Source organism: Dendropsophus ebraccatus, chromosome 5 (genome assembly GCF_027789765.1).
Source record: "Dendropsophus ebraccatus isolate aDenEbr1 chromosome 5, aDenEbr1.pat, whole genome shotgun sequence".
Lineage (NCBI taxonomy): Eukaryota > Metazoa > Chordata > Amphibia > Anura > Hylidae > Dendropsophus > Dendropsophus ebraccatus.
In genome coordinates this window covers 35,887,968-35,903,831 of record NC_091458.1, presented here as the reverse complement: position 1 = coordinate 35,903,831, position 15,864 = coordinate 35,887,968, and the positions used below count along the sequence as shown (strand labels likewise).

The following is a 15,864-nucleotide window of genomic DNA, read 5'->3' as shown; positions in this document are numbered from 1 at the left end:
ACATGCACCGTGTGCTCATCTCTGCACAACATAGCAGAGACGAGGACCGTGGTGTGTGTGCACAGCAGCGTCGATTGGCTCTGCTATGCAAGACAAGGCAGAATGTGATACGGGCTTGGAGGTAGGGAGTGAAGACAAGATAGCAAAATGCGCGTGAGGTGAATGGAAGCGGCTATTTGAGGGTACCGTGCTCCAGCTGCTCAGGCTCCAGGGCGCTCTCTTTCAGTTGGGGGTCCTGCTCAAAGTGACTGTCCTTCAGGTGGGTTGAGGGCCAGTGCAATTTTTCCTGAAGATGCTGCAGACGCAGTGAAACATGTTAAAGGGGCTACAGCTCCTTGCGCCCCCCCCCCCCTTCCCGCTTTCTGTTGGCACGTCTTATAGCGACAGCAGTGAGCGGGGAGCAAGAAGCAAGTGTGCGCCGACCTGTCAGGTCAGCTCCCTCTGACCGCCCTGTGTACTAGGGGCTTTAAAATGTTTTTTTCATGAAACATTTTCATACAGAAAGTCCAGAAAGGTTGATGATATGATATGATAGATGTTATTAAGTTATTTATATTGTTTCCTAGCATAAAAATACCTTTCTTAATATGTTTTCCTTCCGGGTATCACCTGTGTTGCTGCGGTGTTGAGCTCTAAGCAGAAATACACTCCTTCCCCTTCTGGCGACTGATCATATAGTCCAGTGGTGGACATATCACTTGTGCAGCCAGTTCAGCTGCAAAGGGGCCCAGGCCAACAGAGGGGCCCTCTATTGCCCCGGGCCTCACCGCATAGGTGATATGTGTTTTCCATCCACCCATGTACCAGGTGCCTGATCAGATGTCCTACCACCCGTGGCTTGCCAGCACCGAGATGCCAGCAGCTGCTGTCCGCCACACATACCACACTCGTCTGTTGGATAGGTGAATCATGGCTGTCTGCAGTGGCGTCACGCGCCCATTAGTGACGTCACCTGGTGGTCGTACATTGGCGGCATCGGGCATCCTGATGATTTGGAGGATCAGGTGGGGTATTGTGTGTGGGGATGGGGGTCAGCCAGGATGGGTAGTGTGTGGGGATGGGGGTCATTCAGGATGGGTAGTGTGTGAGGATGGGGATCAGCCAGGATGAGTAGTGTGTGTGGGGATAGGGGGCACCCAGGAATGTGGTGGCATGGTTTGCTTATGGGGGGGGGGGGGGGCAAGCAAATTTTTTGCACAGGGGCCTTATGCAGTCTGTGTCCACCCTTCTTCCCCTGCAGTCGGAGTCTTTACTGCAGAAGCTATGTTCCTCCTCTGACAAGCAGGGCAGAAAGCTATTGCTGTAGGTTCTCTGCAGTGGCCAGAGGATGGGTACACAGGGGCCATTCTAAGGGAGAGTGACCGTGTTCTCCAGAACTCGGCACAGCAGGTGGATGTACACATTGCCATATACTTTGAGCATCAGATGGCTCCATACTATTTAATTAAATGTTATAACTCCTTACTGGATTATTATAAATAGGAATCAAGTATAATTTTTATACTGTATAATAACAACTATTGTTTGTGTGAAACCTAAGTTTCGTCAAGCTCGCTTATCTATAGTAGCTATTACATTTAACAATAGTGAAACTTTGAGTGATGTAACCTCTTCTATACTGACTAAGGGTATGTGCACACTGAGGAATTCAGACGGAAAGTCCGTTGCGTAATCCGTCCCTCGCACCCGCTCGTCATAGACTCAATTCTATCCACGGGCGGATACCTTTCTCCATCCAAAGAATGAACTTGATCATTCTTTGGACGGTGGAAGGAATCCGCCCGTGCATAGAATGGAGTCTATGACATGGGCGGAGACGCACGCCCCCGCTGCAGTCTGTGAGCGGGCGCGAGGGACGGATTACGCGACGGACTTTCCGTCTGAATTCCTCAGTGTGCACATACCCTTAGTCAGTATAGAAGAGGTTACATCACTCAAAGTTGGGAATTCCGTGACGGAGGTTCCGTCTGAATTCCTCAGTGTGCACATACCCTGACCAGGGGTAGGTTCTAAGGATTTTCCCAGCTTTGTAGTTCTTGGCACCTGGAGCAGTCAGCGATTGGTAGCAGAAGTGCTGCAGAATGTCAGGCAAGGTTGTGACAATAAAAACAGATGTATAGGTCAGAATCAAAAGGAGTTAATAAAAGGCAATGTGAACTAAGCAGAAGCAGACAGGAAAACAAAGCCAGAAGCTGAGATCAATATCAAGAAATCCAGCGTGGAACGCACAAGGCGTAAATCCTTAGGAGGGAGCCAGGAGCGAAGGTCAGGACTAACAAAAGTTTCCAACTAGAAATGAGGAAATAAAGCAGGAGTGTATAGCTGCAAGCCGTCAGGAGGTGGAACGAGAGGTTATGTAAGGTCTGGAGGGGCAGGAACAGCGGGACCCCGGCAGGGAAGCTTTGTTGGACTGTGAACAGGTGAGTACCAGTAAAGATTAAACTTAAACTCGAGTTAAAGCTAAAATATTTGCTATCTACTTGTATTTCCGTTCAATTACTGTACAGTGTAAAGTCTCCTGGTTCTCCAGTATGGTTTCTTTTCCTTACATTGGCTTCACATGTCTAGCACACAGGTATTTGTCGGGTGAACTCCACTCATAGCAGGTGAGACTCCGGAAATGGCAGTGAGAAATGATGTGTTATACGACTAATCAGGAAGTTATTAGACATTTTTATTCTATAATTTGGAAGCCCTATCCTTCACAATTGTGCACATATTCTTAAAGGAGAAAACAGGAGAAATCTTCCAGAAGACTCCTCTGACAGCAGCTTATCTCCCCTGAGAACATAAAGATTGGCCAAGTTGAAGTCCAGCTTCTCTGGCGTCATCGGGAGGCCACTATGCACATTAGATGGATGGCCTGTCTGGATGAAATGTGTGGGTTTGGGCAGTAATATTCTAATGTATACGGCAAGCTTTCAAATTGATTGTTAATGAACATGCAGTTTTGCTAGTAAGACTATTCTCCTTTAAATACACATGTCCAATGGCGTTTGGCAATTGCATTAAACCTCAATCTAAAGGCTCTTTTACATGAGGCCATCATTGGGTGAACTACCAATGGATTTTAACTCCCGGATAAAAAGATGCGCTCAGCTAATGAACTAGAGAGTTCTTGTTTGTCTCCTGATCGCTGGCCCATTTATATGGGCTGATAATCGACAATCAGTGGCAGTCTTTGGCACCAAGCACCCCAAGCGATCGCTTGGGGCCCCCAACATCCAAGGGGACCCGTGCCCCGCTCGCTGCTGTGATCTGAACTGTAACTATGAGCACTCGTAATGAGCGCTCATAGTTACATGCAGCAGCAGCACTGACAGGGCGGGAGCCATTGGCTCCCTTCCTGTCAGTCACTCTTGTGGCTGCAGAAAGTGTTTCCCTGCGGTCACAAGTGGCCGCTTTGTCCTTCTGGTGCCGGCGCTCCAGTGACATCACTGGATCATCGGCGCCATGACAAGGGGAGTGCGGTCTCTTGTTTCCGCAGGGAAAACCCTTCCTGCGGCCACAAGAGTGAAGAGAAGAGGACACGCCCGGACCCAAGTGAGTATAAATGTTTGTTTTATTGTGTTATATACTATATTGGAGGGGGAGCACACAGGGGTCTGTTTAACTGGGGGAGCGCACATTGGGGGTCTATATAAATGGGGGGAGCACAGGGGGCTATATAACAGGTGGAGCACACATGGGGGGCTATATATAACTGGGGGAGCACACGGGGCTATAGACTACTGGGGCTTCACAGAGGGGTCTATATACTACTGGGGACAGCACACAGGGGGTCTATATACTACTTGGGGCAGCAGAATGGGGTCTATATACAACTTGGAGAGCACACAGGAGGTCTATATCCAAGTGGGGGAGCACACGGGGGGGCTATATACTACTGGGGGAGCACACAGGGGGTCTATATACTACTGGTGGAGCACACAGGGGTCTATATACTACTGGTGCGGTACACAGGGGGTCTATATACTACTGGGGGAACATACAGGGGGTCTATATACTACTGGTGAGGCACACAGGTGGTCTATATACTGCTGGGGGCAGCACACAGGGGGTCTATATATAACTGGGGGAGCACACAGGGGTCTGTATACTACTGGGGCAGCACACAAGGGGTCTATAAACTACTGGGGGAACCAAACAGAGGGTTTATATACAACTGGAGGAGTACACAGGGGTCTATATCCAAGTGGGGGAGCACACAGGAGGTCTATATCCAAGTGGGGGAGCACACAGGGGGGCTAAATACCCCTGAGGGAGCACACAGGGGGGGTATATACTAGTGGGGGAGCACACAGTGGGTATATACAACTGGGGGCAGCACACAGTGGGTATATACGACTGGGGGCAGCACACAGGGGGTCTATATACAACTGGGGCAGCACACAGGAGGTCTATATACTTCTGGGGGAGCACACGGGGGGGTTTATAACTGAAGGAACACACAGGGGTCTATATACTATTGGGGGAAGCACACAAGGGGCATATAGTACTGGGGGGCAGGACACAAGGGGTATATACTTATGGGGGCAGCACACGAGGAGTATATATTACTGGCGGTAGTGCACAAGGGGTATATACTACTTGGGGCAGCACACAGCGGTCTATTGTTGTGGAGTGCGTGTTGAGGGGGGGCCCAGACATAACTTCGCTTGGGGCCCCAGAAATGCCAAGACCACCCCTGTCAACAATGAGGGTTTCCACCCGCTGATAATCGGCATGTCTAAAAGGACTCTAATGGTCTGTTTACACTGAGCGATTATCGTTCAAATCTGTGCATTTGAGCGATTGTCTGATTGTCTAAATGCAGCTAACTATCAAGTAATGAACGAGAAATCGTTCATTGTGGTCTTTTAACATGTTCTCAAATTGTCGCTGGTGGCTCGCTGATATTTTGCAGATCACTTCATCTAAACAGTTTTTCAAAGATTTACCCTAGTGTGTGAGATGGCCTTAAGGGATATTAAAGTGATCGTAAAAACGCTGATCCTTTAGTCTCCTCACTTTTCCAAAACTTTTTACCTCTATACAACCCCCCAGTATCTAAATAATTACCCCCTTTTTGCCCCCACACTTTATTAGGACCCCCTCTATGTCTCCTCACTATGACAGTTCCCACTTTATGCCCCCACACCATGACATAACAGTTCCCCCTCCATGCCCCCATACTATTAAAACCCCCGTGTTCCAACGATATTATAATGCCTCTTTGCACCAAATTAAAAAAAAAGACAACTGTTCACCTTTCCCCACTCCTACATGGCTGTGTCCTGTGCCAGATACTACCTGTTGAAGTCTATGTTCACACTACCTAAGTACCATAGTGATCACGGCCGTTGTTGATCACGGCCGTGATTACTACGGTACTTACATAGTGCTGCAGGCTGAGGGAATCCCAGACGGAGTGTATACACATAGTATACACATAAACATCCGGCCGGGATCCCTAGCATTGAATAGTGGCTGCAGAAAACCCTGCCAGCTCACACAATGGAGCGTGCGGCTCCGGCGCGATCAACTGGGCAGCCCCCAACTTTTACTTGCTGCCGACACATGACAGGTCAGCGCTCACTTGCTCCCTCTCGTCACCCCTTGTAATAGGGGCTTTAAAAAAAACAGGTGGCCCAGTGATCAGCTGATCATACCTCAGGTCCTGTTAAATTTCCCAGTGAGTCTGCAGCCATACCTGTGCAGGAGAAATGTAGGGAAATATACGAATGGCATAACATCACAATATATGAATGGCAGAACATCCCACCTCTGAGATGTTTATATTCCCTAATAGACAACCCCTTTAATATAAACAATAAACTTTAGCTCAGAAACTGATCCTGACCGGTCTCTTATACTAACCAATAAACTGAAGAGGGAACTTGAAAATTCCATAATACGGTATATAGTTAGCTAAAGGAAAATGAAGTTTTATGTTTCATCGTAAACCTCCCTATTCCAAATGACTGGATTCACCGACAGTAAATTAATGATTAATGGACTACCGCTCTCTCCTGTGAATACATGTCTGCTAGTATTATCAGATTACTACACACTGAGCCAAGCCACACTGAATACCGATTCTTCCTAGATCAAACATAGGAAGCTGCACATGACACCAGAAAAGTAGCTTGACTTTACTGAGGCAATGCGTGGGGCCCTAAAATATATCTATTCTGTTATCACCCATTAACTCTATCATGGCCTGCGTTTTATACGCCCAGAACAAACTTTCACTTAAATAGTGCATATTTCCACTTGGCATGTTTTCTGGGCATGCTGCAGCGATGGAGAGGCCGAGCTTTCACAGTACTTCTGTCTGTGATGATAAAGAGGACACTGCTGGAACTTGATCTGTACGGAACAGGAAGCCTCAGTTTAATATTAGGCCTAGTGTCCAGACTCAAAAATGCAACATTTCTGGATTATGATATAACACTGATGGTAAAATGAAACATTTAAAGGGGATGGCCACTTTATAGTTAAATAGTTCAGTGTACAGTATTAGTAACTATACTCATTGCACTTGGTGACAGCAGATCCCTGTATACCTCATAGAGCTAAAATTAGACTCCCCTCCTCCAGGCTGAGCTGCCCTGCTCTGTGGTGATTCTGTCCATAAGATGCTTGACATTGAGGAACACGTGAACGTGTCCTCCATGGGCATATACAGGCTCAGTGATGGACACTGGGGGCAGGGCATGGTCACATGCTCCTCCATGTTAGCCATTTTATGGACAGACTCACCACAGAGCAGGGCAGCACAGCCTGGAAGAGGGGAGTCTGATATTAGCTCTATGAGGTACACAGGGGGCTGCTGCCAGTAAGAGCAGTGAGTACAGTTACTAATACTGTACACCGAGCACTTTTACTATAACGTGACCAACCAAACAATAAGTAATTTTTTCATGACACATTCCCTTTAAAATAATGGCTAGAGATGAGTCAATCTGCTGAAATATGTTTCAGGTCTGATACTCTACTATCCACCATGGGGTTTGATTTGGATTCTAATTGGTATTTAACAGTATATACAGTATATAGGAGCAGTGATTCCCGTCAAAGGTAAGAATTCCTGTTCCCCTTTAAAATCACTTGTGGGGGTTGAGGGGGCCAAATCAGGTGGGGGATAGAGGGGGCCCAACTGCCACTAAGCTCCACCTAAGCGACACTGTCCACCGCACAGAACTGCATATAGAGTAAGGGGGTGACAATATCACATTACTCAAGCTGAATGCAGAGCACCTACACATGGCATAGGCGCTTACTTCCAGGCAGCTACAAGCCCAGCGAATATTAACTGAGCAATAAGGCACATAGGGGGAGATTTATCAAACATGGTGTAAAGTGAAACTGGCTTAGTCGCCCCCAGTAACCAATCAGATTCCACCTTTCATTCCTCATAGACTCTTTGGGTAATGAAATGTGGAATCTGATTGGTTGCTAGGGACAACTGAGCCAGTTTCACTTTACACCAGTTTGATAAATCTCCCCCATAGTGTATGTATAGCATGTGTATGTATAGTATATGCCTTAGGAGTCCCTTGCCCCTGTACCTACTGTACCTTCTGTGGCGGCCTATGTTATGACTGCAGGATACCATAGATTTGACTGAAACAAGTCCTAGGCCATGTTCACACAACGTAAGTTCCGTACTAATCACGGCCGTGATTGGTATGGAACTTAGGTTGTGCTGCAGGCCGAGGGAATTCCGGCCGTAGTGTATACACATGTTGTCATACCAAATGTGAACATATCCCTAAAATGTATTTTTTAGACGATTCCGAATTTTGTTTGGAATTTCAAATTGTTCCATGGTGTCATCTGAGCATGCTTCTAAGCTTTCTCTGCACAAGGAACCCTTGTGATGTCACGACCCGATTCCCAGAGCTGTGCGGGCTGTGGCTGCTGGAGAGGATGATGGCAGGGGGACACTGAGGGACACAGGGCACTGGAGGGACACTGAGCATCCCTCTGCCATCATCCTCTCCAGCAGCCACAGCCCGCACAGCTCTGGGAGTCGGGTTGTGACATCACCATGTTATACAGGAAGTGACATCACCATGTTATCCAGGAAGTGACATCACCATGTTATCCAGGAAGTGAAGCCTTGATGCAGTAGTAAGTGCAGGGAAAAAGGACTTTATGTGCATTTATAATAAGTGTATATTGGGGATTTGTCTAACTTTCGGGGGGCAATACAATACTTTAATAAAAAATTTGCCGGACATCTCCTTTAAACATTTAATTCTATGGATTTTATTATTTGGAGTAATGGTCGGCGACCCTCCAGCTGTTGCAAAACTACAATTCCCACCATGCCTGGAAACCCTTTGATCGGCAAGGCATGATGGGAATTGTAGTATTCCAATGGTTGTACACTGATTTAGAGCAATCTCCAATTCAGTACATCTTTGGGTCATTACATCATGTCCTTATATTTTACTAGGGGCTCCCAATCATTGAATGCTCTTTCCCCTCTTTCCAATAACCTGATGTACAGCCCTATTTTTCTGGAATAGCAGCTGCACGAACAGGTCAGTATAACTATCCCATCAGCAGACATGGGGGACATGTATAGAAACTAAAGGCCTTATTACACCAAGCAATTATCGGACATATTTGGACGATTATTGGCCATTACGGACAATAATTGCTTGGTGTAATAACTACTGTTAAAAGTCAACGATCAACCAACATGCACAATGGCGGCTGATCCTTGTCTTTCAACATGTTGAAAAATTCTTCAATGATAACGACGGTCTGCTGGCCGATGCACCATGTAACTGATTCTAATGGAGCTGCGCCACAGAAAAGAAGGTTTCCTCCAACTGGGGGCAGGCCGGCCCGCCTCCAGCTCTTCAGCTCATGACAGTGTGGTGGTGTACCCCTGGGGTGATGGTATATCTGAGGATCAGCCAGTCACTTGCTAGATGGTAGAGTGCGACTCCACTCCTGCAGTGGTTGGCCGAGATACAGCCGGGCCTTGAAGTGTTAATTTGTAACGCCAGTGCCAGGTAGGCACTCAGGTGTGAGGGCATGCCTGTTTTTATTTTAGGAGGCCGGTTGTACCTTTTTCCCCTGTGGACAGTGTCCTACCGGGCTGCTACGGGGTACCTTGGGTTAGTGTAGTCACGGATGGCCAGAGTGGTGTAGTGATCCTCCCGGGCTGTCACCCACAGAAAGGGGAAGTGTCCCAAAGTTGTGGTGTGTCGGTGTAAGGCAAAGGATCACAAAGTCTCGTTATCATAAATAAGGCTGATTTTACTGAACAGTACATGCTTGCAGCAGGTTACATGATTATGACGTTTCTCTTGATAAAACACTTAATAGTACACTTGATAACACTTGTAGACAAATACTTGACAATACAGCAACCGAATCTGCGACAGGAGTGTAGTGTTGATACAAAGAAGTAGAGTAGCAGAGAGGAGAATGTCACGAGAGTCTCAACCCAAGTAGTACTGTGCTCTGCCGGGATGTTGGAGGATGAGGTAGACGAATACTTAGAAGAAGAGAAAACCCGTTTCCGTGTATTGACCTAATAGTCTTCACACCATCTTATGCCCACTAGATTTGACTGAACCGTCCTAGGGGGTGACACAGGCCCCAGACCTTGTTACCTGGGATGAGCGGAATGCTGAGGGTTCCCTGCTGATAACCGCGCTGTGAGATAGAGTTCCTAGGCTTACTGCAACTTTGCTCAGTTCCTAGCTTCTGTGGCTTTTGTGAATACTGTCCTGCACTGTGTCTTTCCTAGTCCACGCCGTGGGTTGAGGTTGTCTCTGACTTGTCCTCTCTTGAAAGGGGTTTAACTCTGCATAGTGTTGTGAAGCGTTACTGAGGAGAAAACTGTGTGTAGTCTTGCTTCCTACCCATACGAGGCTATAGCTAAGACTGACCCTTGAGGGTACGGGGACCTGGCAGAGGACCAGAGCTCAGAGAGGACCATTGTGGAGAGCTATCTAGCTTGCTTCCTGCCTCCACAATGTCCAACGCAAAAGACCCTTGCAATTCCTCTACCCATGTAACTTCCTTCCTCCAGGGCATCTAAAGTGCGCTGTGATTGGGTGAAGAGTGCAAATAGAAGAAGTAAAGAGAGAGATGATAGGAGATAAGAAGAACAGATTTCCATAGGCTCACAGATCCATGTGACACACAAATAAACAATAACCCTTTATACACTTCAGCTGTGCAGCATCTAAATACTCATATATCTAATACAGTGACATCTAGTGGCGAAACTTTAGTACTACTTTCATCACCACTTAAGTACAATAAGTACAGGCTTTTACGAAGGGTGTATATAATAGTAACACCCGTGGTAGGATACCACACTGGTGCTTGGTAATAGACCGGTGCCGTGCGAGGGAACCGAGCCCAGTTTTAAAAAAAACGACCGCAGCATCGGCTTTCCCGTGCTTGCGCCGTTTTATTTATGTGCAACACTTGATGATACATTCGCTTTAAGAGAGACTTAAAGCAACCAACTCCTGATAAGTTGACATTGGTGGTCATTAGAAATGAGCGATCATGCTTTTTCAAGTACAGTATTTGCTCAAGTATCGAGTACTCGAAAGTACTAAATACTAGAAAGAGTACCACTGGGTATTTGAGTAAAATAAATCTCACCACATGTTTGGCGGCTTTCATTAGGAAGGGGCTGGCAAATGCTTGAGTCTTCCATTTACTTTAATGGGGTTCATTTCTCAAGCACTAGAGCATTGAAAAATACTTGACTCGAGTAACGAGCACTGAAGCATTTTAGTGCTCGCTCAGCCCTAGTAGGCACCACTTGCATTTTTGCACAGAAAGGTGATGATGTACAGTATGGTCTATCATGGATGGGATATAGTCTCTCTACAGATTCTTAGGGCACTGGCGGCAGTATGAGCTGAGTTCACTGATGTCCTACATTTCCTACAAGCTTGTTATAAGAACGCTTCATATTGGAAAAAGGAACAATTCCATTAATAAGTATCACTATGTGCTGGCAAGTCGGCTGGAGTAGATAGGCTATTATGGAGGAGAAGAAGCAGAGCTTAAAAGGGCAGCAAGATGCGTGCCAGGGCTTGTTGGCATAGAATAGGATGTGCTACTGTATAGTATTAAATTCTATGAATTTATTTAAAAAGTTCAGTCCATGTTATTTGCCGTCTCTGATCTACTGATTAAAACAGGCTCTTTAAGTTTACATAGTAAAAAAGCAGGATTATGTTACATCTATAAGTGCAAACATGATGTTACGTCCATACATTGCAAATAACGCAGGGTTCCGAGCAGCCCGGCGGAATATGTTTGCACCTGAGATATCAGGAATAATAATGCATGCATTGTTCACCTCCCTTCCCCCGCTGTAAATTCATGGTCATGCATGGCAGCCTATGCATCCATAGGGAAATCAATTTTATTATAAAGACTGGTGCCAGACCGCAAACTCTTTTTTTTTTTTTGCTAACGTTTTCACAGTAGAAATGAATCGGCCTTGAACGTACATTGTAACATTTCTATGGATCTATGATTGTCAAAGTATCTTTCCTGTATCCTGTCAGTTCATGAACAGCTATTATATTATTCTGTATTTGTTATTCTTCTCTTATTGCGAGATATGTTTGGGGAAAAAAATTATATATATATATATATATATATATATATATATATATTTTATTATTATTATTATTATTATTATTATTATTATTATTATTATTATTTATTTTATTTATTATACTATTGTTATTATTCTAGTAAATAGATTGCTGTCATTATCTTATATTACGAAATGGGATGCAAATGCTCATGCACATCCCAACTCTCCAGAAGTGGGTGATCTCTAACCTGTCACTTGCTTTTACCAGGCTACAGCAACTGCATGAGCTATTTCATACTCCCTTTGCAACGCCTATTGGTCCAGAGCGTCTGTCACTCAGGGACGGGACTGGCTTTCTATACTAGGATGGGGTGGGTTTCTAGGTTTCCTGGGTAACCATAGTCTGGGTTGAGCTGCAGCGGAGCCTTGGCAGGAGTGTGTCAGCAGCAGCAATAGGCGAAGAAGGAGGAGGAGGAGGGAGGGGGGACTCTGACCGTCACCTCTCCCACTCAGGCATATTGGGCGATCAGGACTGTCCTGTGTTGCTAACACATTGATGTGCTCTGTGCACGACACTGGCTTGTTGCCTAGGAGGATATCACAGACAGGGGTGAGTTAACTTCTGTATTCCTAAAGGGGGGGAGGAGGAGAGGGGTAAGGGGGTCTATAGCTCATTGATGCATGAGTGTGGGGGTGTGTATTATGATGTCTGACATTGGGCAGGGCTGCCCACTTACTGTCAAATAGACCCAACACTCATAGAGCGTCCTTTGTTTCGCACACGTCTGTATACATATATATACATATCGTGTCCGTTCCTCAATGTTGACTTTTACCGTACTGAGTGAACTTTCATTGGATGACAAGTGGAAATTATATTGTGTAATTAGGTTCCTTGGTGCAATGGGAAAGTTGAGGATTGCAATGGGCAGGATAGCTCAGTGTCTATTGGCAAAATGTATGAGAAATTGTCATTTGGAACAAAACCTGCAACATATGCAAAATGCATCATTTTTTTTTTTGTCCCTTGAAATGTGCGCTTGGTGCCGCTGAGTAGGTGATGTATTCCCCTATAGTAAAGTAACCAGCGGATTGCACACAGAAGCGATGTGCAGACAGACCGGGACCCACCGGTTCATCTAGCCATGGTATTATCGCTGGCCGTATTCTGGAATCAGTCATGCCTAATTGAATTCTTTTGTTGTGGTCTCCTAGCAGTATAGCCGGCGTCCCCTTTGATGCAATAGGTACCTGCAACTCACTGCCGGCTCCATCGTTGTCACAGCTGAATAATTGGCTTTGCTCTATACACGACGTGATTAACAAGCGATAATTATGCGTAATAATACAGACGTGTTGATAAAATTCTGTTGGCAGCCTGGAGATGACATGGTGGGATCCTCTGGAGCCTGCATTATAGGGGGGAAGAGAAAGGGTTACATCCATGTCCCATGCGTGGAAATCATGGAAAGGATCCACTTTCTCCTGTCGGTATATTGGCTGTAAGATGAGATGTGGCAGCTGTTGATCTCTGGGTGCTGGTAAGTTACTTGCAGCATCGGTTACAGAGGTGTATACCCGGCTGCAGATCAGGACGAAGCCTGCTGCCAAAACAGAGCCGACTTATGGAAACATTTACCTTGGCTGACTCCGGGGGCCAGAGGAAAACTTTCAGTGCTGCATTGCCTCTTCCCTAAAAGCAAGATTACCATTAGCATTCCGCTTACATGATGCTAAGCAGGGCGGTCAGTTTCTAACATCCTTATGTCATAAAGGTCAGCTTCATGCATGTATAATACCGGTGTGCGTCTATGAAGTCCTGGCTACACTGCAGGTCTAGCTGACTGCATCACATTTGTATTACAGCTTCCAGCCCGACCTCATGTGTAATGACCTGAGGTGACAGCAGTATAAGGATCTATGATGCTGGAAGCTCAGGTCAGTAGACCTGCTCTGCACCAGTATTATGAGTCCTTATAGGCAACGTGTCATCAGAAAAAAACCCTATTGTTTAAATTAAGATTGCTGAAAATGTATTTTTATTTTTAAATAATTTTCCACTTTACTATCTTAAAGCGAATGTAGCAATCAGGTACTTTTGCTTTCGGCATTACCCATGTATAGAACGGCGCCGGCACGGGGAAGTCGGTGCCGCGGTCCTTTTTTTTGTACCGCAGACTGTTCCCGCTTACAGCGCCATTCTATTTACGGTAACCGTGCCGGAGGTGAAGCACTGGAGGTGGGCCGGCCCAGTTAGAATCAATGGAGCCGCATCATAGAGGGGAGGGGGTTTGCTCCCACTGTGGGCGGGCCGGTCCACCTCCATTGCTTCACCCCTGACCCAGTACACAGGAACTGGGCCGCGGTTCAAAAAAAGGACCGCGGCACCAGCTCCCCCCCGGCGCCTTTCTCTACATGGGTAATACTTAAAGTGTATGAACCTAATGTACATTCACTTTAATTTGAGATAAAGTAATAATAATTACAATGATTATAATCCTGACATTTTGCAGTTATCATTCTAGCCACTAGGCCTAAAACTAAGCTAAGACTTCCTGTTCTGTACAGATTATTTGCCAGCAGTGTCCTCCTTATCATCACAGACATTGGACAGTCATACAAGTATATAGATAGGACATTCATTTACAATAGCTGGTGCTTAGAGTTCAGCCTCCTCCTCTTAGTGGAATAACTTCTGGACAGGTCACAGAGCATGCACAAGGCACACTCCCATTTTTTTGAATAGGTTCTAGGCCATCTATTGTGCCTGTGTCTATGGGGCCAGCTGTAAAGCATATCTCTAATTGCCATTATAAACAGCTCAGGAAAGATGGCTGCTCCCATAATAATGTACTACAAATTAAAAAAAACTACAATCAGTAAATAGGAACAGATTAAAAATAAAGAACAAGTAAAAAAAATCTAGGTGATGTATTCACTTTACATTCTTCATTCTTTGGACGATTTGTAACATGGACTAAAGAACTGGGTTGTCTATAAAGAAACATGGCGGCAGTAAGGCCCTATTCACACATCCTGTTCCTGTCCGCAATTGCGGATCCGCAATAATATAGGACCAATGTATTTCAATGGACCTATACACACATCCGTGTTGTGTACTGGGCTGCAATCCGTTCCGCAAAAAAAAAAGGACAGACCCTAGTACGGACAGTAACTGACACATCCAATACAACTCTATGGGGTCTGTATTTTACTGAAGCAATACGGATGCAATACGGATGCAATACGGATGCAATACGGACTGAATTTGCGGATTGTATACTGACTGAAATTTGCGGATTGGAAAAATATACTGACGTGTGAATAGACCCTAACAGTGGTGATAGATACATTCTGCATTCATACTGTCCCAGTTTACCCATGTATGTAAAAGGTATGACGTAACCAAACACTGGGAGCAGCCATCATGTAATACATCATGATAACCGCTTTCAGTTGACAAACCATGTCAGTATTTGGATGTTTTTCCTTTAATCCTCAATGATATTGCTCTTTTTTCTTTTGTTAATGTCTTGTCTGCACTTTTGCACTATACATTTTTTAAGCAGCGCTCTCCACTTTTATAAACTGGGTGATGAATGCAGCGCAGCTACACCAGGGATAGGGGACCTCCGGCCCTCCAGCTGTTGCAAAACTACATTTCCCATCATGCCTGGGCAGCCAAAGCTTTAGCTTTGTCTGCCCAGGCATGATGGGAATTGTAGTTTTGCAACAACTGGAAGGCCCAATGTTCCCCATCCCTGTGTTACAGCGTCAAACCTGACTTATCCCACTGTCACTTTTCAGAGTGGCAATACGTAGGATTAGTTGCCTTTGATGGGGTTTACCACAGGATAGATTATAAGTTACTGATCAGCAGGGTGCCAACACCGGGCATCCCAACGGATCAGCTATTCGGTGCCTGCACTACTCAGTAAAAGGGTCAGGAAGTAGTTGGCTCCGATCACTGTGTAGAGGCCGGACCTGGTTACTGCAGCTAAGCTGCCATTTACCTGAATGGGAGCTTAGATGCAGTTACGTGTCACCACGGCTATACGGTAAATGGAGCCAACCGTTCACAGTGTAACATTGCACTCACCAGCATCAACAGCACCCCGCAGATCAGCGACTGATCACCTATCCTGTAGATAGCTTGTCACTCTGTTTTGCTCAGAAAGCACTGTATGCAACTCTAAAGTCCTAAGCGTTTGTAGCTTAGTAAGTATTGTGGTTATGTTTTATTAGCAATTACTTAACATTCTGTGAACTGGAGGGAAATC

At 45.7% G+C, this 15,864-nt stretch overlaps 1 protein-coding gene across 4 annotated transcripts in view; it reads left to right on the top strand.

Moving 5' to 3' along the window:
* The first annotated feature begins 2,326 nt into the window (after positions 1–2,326).
* LNX2 (ligand of numb-protein X 2) overlaps positions 2,327–15,864 on the top strand; it is a 145,496-nt gene continuing 131,958 nt past the window's right edge. For 2 of the 4 annotated variants that reach the window (XR_011363141.1, XM_069969861.1), the window contains exon 1: positions 2,327–2,420. The gene's annotated coding sequence lies outside the window, so the exon portion shown is untranslated. Of the gene's footprint in view, positions 2,421–12,095; positions 12,195–15,864 lie in introns of those variants that run through there. The other 2 variants (XM_069969863.1, XM_069969862.1) reach the window with 2 other exon arrangements.